The sequence below is a fragment of the Lygodium microphyllum genome, chromosome 1 (genome assembly GCF_053477565.2).
Source record: "Lygodium microphyllum isolate KBCC chromosome 1, Lygodium_microphyllum_v1.1.10, whole genome shotgun sequence".
Taxonomy (NCBI): domain Eukaryota; kingdom Viridiplantae; phylum Streptophyta; class Polypodiopsida; order Schizaeales; family Lygodiaceae; genus Lygodium; species Lygodium microphyllum.
The window spans coordinates 128,648,375-128,656,222 of NC_141135.1; the positions used below are offsets into that span (position 1 = coordinate 128,648,375).

At 35.6% G+C, this 7,848-nt stretch overlaps 1 pseudogene; it reads left to right on the plus strand.

The window, feature by feature from the left end:
* The first annotated feature begins 2,244 nt into the window (after window positions 1-2,244).
* Window positions 2,245-7,848, plus strand: part of LOC148041673 (ribonuclease TUDOR 1 pseudogene) — a 16,422-nt pseudogene continuing 10,818 nt past the window's right edge.

A 7,848-nucleotide genomic window follows, 5' to 3' on the forward strand; every position in this document is an offset into this window, starting at 1 on the left:
CACAAAAATACAAAGTATTTCCCAGATAGATAGCTTGTGCACACATGCATGTTTCTTTTGGTGTGTATGTGTGGGGTGTTTGGTGTCTGTTTTGAAGTTCACAAAGGTAGAAACTTTATGAAGTCCTGCAAAGATCATAAGTACACCTCCACCCAAGAGTAGGCAAGTAATAGCTACAGACAAACACCAACACACAGTAAATTTGTAATGGTGCAGGGACAGAAGCTTTGTGATGGAGATTTTTAACATGGAAACTCTGGATGCATGTGTGTACATGTGAATGAATATGCTAAAGACATGTTTATGAAATGTGTGCATATGTGTTCGCTTATGTGTGGACATTTACATGCATACATATGTAAATAAACACAAACATGTGTGTGTGTATGTGTGTGTGTGTGTGACAGATAACAAATTGAATGGGGATGTACAGTACTTGACAGGGGTGACAAGGTTAAGCCCTGAGGTCAGTTTATTTTACAATGGCAACACATAAGCAGAAATTGCCTGATTTTGGAGTTGTGTAACACGTCTGCTTTGTGTTAAAGATGGCCACTTCTTATGATTGTAACCATAGTTGGCATGATCAAAGTGAAGATCAGGCGCCATCTTGAGGAGCAGATATGCCACACAAGAATCCTCACAACAAACATGCAATAGATTATTGACAACAGTTTCTGTCCTAGCAATCTGCCAGCTTAGATCCACCATCGAGGTCTTCAGCGTGTACTTCCAGTTTAGCATTTAGGTGATGGCTTTTCATTAAGCTCTTTCATGCTATGGTCTTGTTTATAAACAGCTCTCTTCGTTCAAAATGATGTCCATTTCTCTATTGTCCTGTTATATAGCATGCCACTTGGTTTAGAGTGATTTATGGTTTGTTGGGTGAGGTGTGGTTTACACGATCAGTCCTTGATTTTGCTCATAGATCCAGTGTTGGTGGTCACTCGGCATGTTTAGGTGTGTAGGTTGCATTGCTACTTAGTTTTAAGCTACTTGTAGGTCTAGTTTGGTAGCTTGATTGTGGTTACTTGCCTACAGCCTAGTGTTCTAATAATTGAGAATATGTGTTGGTGTAAATAAATGCTCTTTATGGTAACTTGTGAATGGTGTTTGTAAATATCAATAGTTTTGTTAGGTACTGCCCCGCCCATTAGACAAACACCCAAGTGCCCACTATTAGCCTTGAAACATTGTCGGCATCTCCTATGGACACCATAGATAACCTGCAGTGCAAGTGAATGGTGGAATTTGGTTCCAATTGGGATCATCCTCCTCGGGCTACCCACCCAGGAGTGTTCACTTGCACCACATTCCAAGGTGGATCCTCCTCCTCGGTCAGTTGTTTGAGTTTGAGGGGATGCAAAGAGAACATACAAATCTTGCAGGAGACCAATGCCTTCAGGGGTCTACTGAGTGATCTCCCCTCTTTTCGATCTAGAATCTAATTTCATAGATGGTATGTCCTCCTATACAGAACCAATTAAAGCAAGAGAAGGCAGAGGAGAGAGTTGTGGAAACTCAATATACTACAACATGTCGGCATAATGACTTGGTTGGCATTATGCAAGATTTGATTGCAAGAGAGATTGCCCAGTATACTATGGCAGTAGTACAGGTTCATCACAGTAACACAGGTCATAAAAGCAAATAGAGAAAGCAAAATCCATTGGAATAAGTTAAGATGTTTTAGTACCGAAGCATTTGACTCACCTTTCATCATCAATTGTATGTAGTTGAAGAGAACTTGCAAGGATGCACTGGTTTTTATTAGAAGGGATGGCTCAAATGGTGCCTATATAAATCCTGAAAGGGTTGAACAAGATTGCTCGTGCCTAATGGTTCTAAGAATATTTGATTAAGGATGACATAGGGGTATTGATAAAGGGAGTCACACTACTTTATGATGTCTAATGGAGATGAGAATACACAAAGAATGTTTCAATTAACAAGCAACGACAAATTTTTATTCATATTGCATATATGAGAGGATTGATGATTATTTGGTCATGGAAGGAAACAGATTGGTTCCATCAATGCCATTCTTTGGGTGGTTCTCAAGCTCACTATAATGGTCTTCTATTGCATGCCAAGTAGGCCTTTGGGATTTCTCAATGAGCCTTCAGTAGAAGGAGCCAATTGACCAGCGTGCTTGTGAACCCATCTGAGCACTCTTGGACCTCTCTTATCTCAGGTTACATCGACAATGGAGATTTTCAACATGCCTTCCACTTGTACTGCAGAATGCAGCAGGAGAACTTCATTCAACCCACCAGATTCACATATCTGGCATTGTTCAATGCATGCTCCAGGCTGCAAGATGTAGAATGTGGTCGTCAGATCCATGTTGAGTTAGTCTTAAGGGGTTTGGAAAGTGAACTCCAGGTGGCCAGTACACTAGTGGATACGTATATCAAATGTGACTTGCTTGAAGAAGTGCGCCTATTGTTTGTCAAGCTTTCCATTAGAGATGCAGTCTCTTGGACAACATTGATTATAGGATATGTTGAATGTGGACTCATTAAAGAAGTAGAAACATGTTTGCAACAAATGAAGCAAGATGGCATAACACTTGATCCCTTCATGTTTGTTTGCAGCTTGAAAGCTTGTGTCTCTGCAGAAGCTCTAGAAACAGGTTTGGAGTTGCAAACAAACATAGTCTCTAAGGGACTAGCAATGGAGCTTTATGTGGGCAGTTAATTCAGGGAAGGCACTATGTGATGCATTGGTTTCTGAGTTAGATGAAGAAATGAAAAAAACCACTTGTCGTATTTGATATGACTAAAGCAAGACTAAATCTAGACTTGTGCTTACGTACTGAATTGGCAACAAACATGAATGCGCTCTGAAGTCTTTGTATTGTTGAGGGCCTTAAACACATTGGATTTGGAATAGAGTTTTACCTCCAATACACACAGGTTATACACAGAGGTTCTGATTGTATTGATAGCTATTTTGGTTTTGAGTGTTTATCATGTGTTGATTCATTGCTTCAAGTTGAAGCATTATAATTGTGTGACTGAAATAGGCTACTATGTTATGTGCATTGAAGTCAAAGAGTTGGAGCGAGCATCATGGAGTGCGAGCACAACTCCAAGATGTGTTAAGAATTTGATCTAAGCATTGAGTAGCCGAACGAATTTGAGTTTGTGTAATCAACTTTTGTGAATCAAATCGTTTTGAGTTCTTTGAGTGTTTGCTTTCTTCGTGCTTGTGATCTCAAGTAAGTTGAGGCCCGACGCCTTCCGGCGATTGAACTGCGACATGAGAATTCTTGATCCGTCTCACAACCGACTAAAATATTTGGTTCATCAAAACAAAAGCGATAGAATAACAAATGTCTAAGCTTTTTCTCTTTTTGTTGTTCGTCTTACTCTTCCTCTAGTTTGCCTTCTCTCTTCCTTTGGTTATTCTTGTGTCGATGAATCTAAAACCATTGAAAGTAATCAGAAGTCCCACTCTTAATGATTTGGAGAGAGAGAGAGAGAGAAAGAGAGAGGAGCATCTCTTGCATCTACTCATCATCATCAACATTTTCTCTTCTCTTGGTAGTAGTTAGCTAATTAGTTATTTATTAATATCAACTATTACTTTCAAATGTGAAACTAATAATTGTTGCACTAAAAAATAGTGTAGTTTTCTCATTCGGTTCTATCTCATTATTGCAGGATTCACTTTAGCAAAGACAACTCCAATCTTCATATGTATAGAGTTTCACAAATTTAAAATTTACATTTTTTTCTTTTTGCCATGGTGAATAGCAAAGAAAAGTGTATATCTTCTCAAAAGATAGGGAAATGGCACCTTCCCCCCCTTAGTATGAAAAAATGAAGAGACTTGTGTTAGCTCTTTGATATGCTACTTGTATAGCATGTTTTTGTGTTTTTTTATTTTTCTACTACACATTTATGATGTAATAAATCAATGCTTAATTGAAACAATTAGTGTAATATGAAAGCCATCACATCTTAAACTTTGACTAAGTGACTTCTTGGTTTTTGATTTCATGTTTTGTAAGCTACTCTTCATCAATATGTCATCTTAGGCCCTATGACAAGTTTCCAACCACATCTAATTAGCTTCAAAAACTTGTGAGTGTTGTTCATCTAACGCATAGTTTAAAACATAGTTGTATATTTACTTACACATTGTTAAAAATAAATTTAATTTAGCAAGATTAACATCATACATACAAAACATAAATTTAGTTCTCATACATAGCTTAAAAGACACATTCATTATTCCTAGAGATAGGTAAAAGCAGCTTCATTTCATTAAAACTAATATGATTCATAATGTTAATAATTAAAGTTTCTAGAATAAGTTACTCCATGTATTAGTATCATAGTCAAAGGATGCAATACTTATTTTTCAATATACAAACATAAACTAAAATCAATAAAAATATTTTGGAGAATCATGTATTTTAAATATAGAAATTAATATATAAAATCATATTTAATCATATAATTTTAATTATTGTCATGAATGAACATACATTCTTATGCTAATAGAATACACAACCACAATCCACTCTATGTAGATGCCAAATCACATAGGCTCATTAAGTTATAGGAAAATAAATAGTATGGCTTCCAAAATATTGAAAACCAAGAATTTGGACAAAAGACACACACAACCCCAAATGGAAACCTAATTGCACGTGTCAACCTAATTGAGCAAAGAGTTTATGTTATGGACAAATGCTTTGGCTTAAAGAGCAAAAATAGAATATATTGATTTTAAAGGTTTCCCTTCTATTGAGGGGCTTAGGATAGATTCAACCTCTTGTGTAGTAATGGGTACATCGAGCTAAGATAGTGAGAGCTCCTTGGGTTGTTATGGTTTGTCTGTGCTAGGTGAGATGCAAATATGGTGTATCTATCTTTTATTATTGGGGGTTATCAGGTCCTTTAAGGGCTTAGGATGACCCTTTTTTATCATGCGAATATAGATTTTGATTCTTGTTGTGCAAATAGGGGCTTGGCTTTGGTCCTTTCTGCTTTTAGGTGATCTTAGGTGCTATTAGGATAGTCTATTTGGGTTCTTGTCTTTACAAGTATTTAAAGATAGTTCACCCCAATCTATTAATGTGGTTAAAACTAGACACATTTGTTCTACAATGCATGCTATAGAAACCACATAGGCATCCTTAAGGGAATCACTATATATAAACTCTAAATATTGTGTGTGTTTAAAACCTATTTATAAAACCCTTAATCAGATGTTTAGAATTTTTTTCCCTAAATTATGTTTGAAGAATTATTCATTATTTTAGTTACACTAAGGATCATGGTATTTGTTTCAATTGATATTTCTCAAAAAAATAATTGAATATGGATTGTAGGAATTTGAAATAATGCAACTATCATTATATTACATGTAGTATATTCAAATAAGCATTCTAAAAATGGAGTGGAATAGCCAAGAAGGCACAAAGACTAAAGTGATATAATGCATGAAAGGAGTAATTGTCACATGACTAATTGGAGTATGATTGTGGTCTCCTTCTTTGTTCACGTGAGAAAGTCTTAATGATTCAATGATTATATCTATCTTAATTTTTCTATGAATTGTATTGCTTGTTGTTGTCTCTTATTCACTTAATGGTTTGTTTATTAAAGAGAAGAAGGAGTAATTTGTAGAGACTCTCTCTCTCTCTCTCTTTATAGTTATATGGCCCAAAAGAAAGATACAAAAGCTATTGCTTATTGTTGAGATCTATAATTAAGGAGATGTTTATTGGGTTTTCCAATGAGTGGAAAATCAATTATTTGTGCAAAATATCATATCATATCTCATACACATAATGTTTAAAACTTAATTTGATTGATTACAAGCTACATGGATCTTATTTGAAAGGCTAAAACATGATCAATACTAAGAGGTTTCCATAAGGAGTTTATACTAGGTTTGGGAAAGAACTAGAGAGACTTGATGATGAGGCATTTTGAGGGTATGACTATATTCCACTTCAATAAGACTAGTGGCTACTAATCAGGCTTGGCCCATGTTCCCTGGTCTAAAAAGCTAGGTGTGACTATGTGATACATGGTTAAGTTTAAAAAAGACTTAATAGCCAAGTTTTGTTTAGCCTTTACATATGTAATAACATAAGTAATCAAGCATTTGACTTTCTTTATTGCGCCAAGTTTACATTGATGTGGAGATATTGTGAAGTGCAAAATTTACAAAAACAATATCCATATGGTTAGCTTTCTAGAGTCACATGGCGAGAGAGAGAGAGAGAGAGAGAGAGAGAGAGAGAGAGAGAGAGAGAGAGAGAGAGAGAGAGAGAGAGAGAGAGAGAGAGAGAGAGAGAGAGAGAGAGAGAGAGAGAGAGAGAGAGAGAGAGAGAGAGAGAGAGAGAGAGAGAGAGAGAGAGAGAGAGAGAGAGAGAGAGGCATATGGGAATTATCTTGGTTATCTATTCGATGATGAAAAGGAGAGGAGGACAAAGGGTGACAAGTGATGGGCTTCAAGACTTACACCAACAAGTGTGAGTTGAACTACTAACAAGATTCTCATGCATTTAGTTAGTAGGTTTTATTTACATCAATGGTGATAGGCATATCAACGCAACAATAGGAATTGTTATAGGAATGTTTTGTAACTTTTTTTTGCAAATCCTAAAGTTCTTAATTTGGATTTCTTGCATATGCATTCTTAGTGATGGCTTGTATTATAGTTTGCAATTGAATGCTCACTTGGATTACATTTAAATCCTTATCTTGTAATCATAGCTTTTGGTGATTGTGTGTAAGTGCAAATAACAAGGACACACCTTATGGCATCTTAGGTGGTCTTGATTTGGCATCATAACATCTTAAATCTCCATCAACTCATTAGGTAGACACTCTTTGTGTCATGTGCATTCAAAGGCCACTTAAACCTCCTTACACTTTAAAGTTATGATAAAATGCTCCCACTCTATAGATAAACATGAGTCTTCACAATTTTGGTCAAAGAAATCCCTCTTATAAATGAACTTTTGTAATTTATTATCGAAAAATCATTTTGATGAACTCACATGCTTCACCTACATATGTTAAAGTTGATCTCTGAGCTTGCAAGTTTTTCAACTTTGATGTGGACTACTCATTTTAGGGCATTTAGGAATTTATGGCATTAGCATGGTATCCCTCAAGAAACATGTGATGCTTCATATTTTGGATATATACTTTTTCTAAAATAAAGTATGTCTCAAAACACATTTAGAATACTTTGTTTCAATGTGTTGGCTATTTTGGAAAATTTTCATGTTGCATGAAAACTTTGATTCAACCCAAAATTTTCATTCTTCTAGGTCAAACAACTATTTGATACTCACCTAATAAATTATACATACAACCCAAACACCTCCTCATGGTTCAAATAACTCACATATCACATTTAGTAATACATGGAGTATGCTAAGATCAAAGGTTCACTTCATTATCTCACATAAGTCATCCTCTTGAAAGCTGTCACTTGGATCATAAACATGAATATATTCTACATAGTTTGTATCCTCCATTACAATCTCTTGCGAACTTTTTGACATAGTTCCATCAATGACCAATTCGTCATTATCATCAATCAAATAATTCATTCTCTTTACATTCTAAGTCACTACTTCCACTACATTTATAGTTTGTACTATTGAAGTACAAGTAAATAACATATCCACATCGTTAGACAAAGCATGTGCATTATCCTCAAACAATAAATTCTCTTTGCCACTTCTATATTTGCAATACCTTCAAGTAAAGCTACATCTTCAAGCAAAGTATCATCCATAGTCACAACCACTTAATTCTTTGCATTCTTTGTCCAAGCACAATCATTAGACAAAGCACATGTATCGTG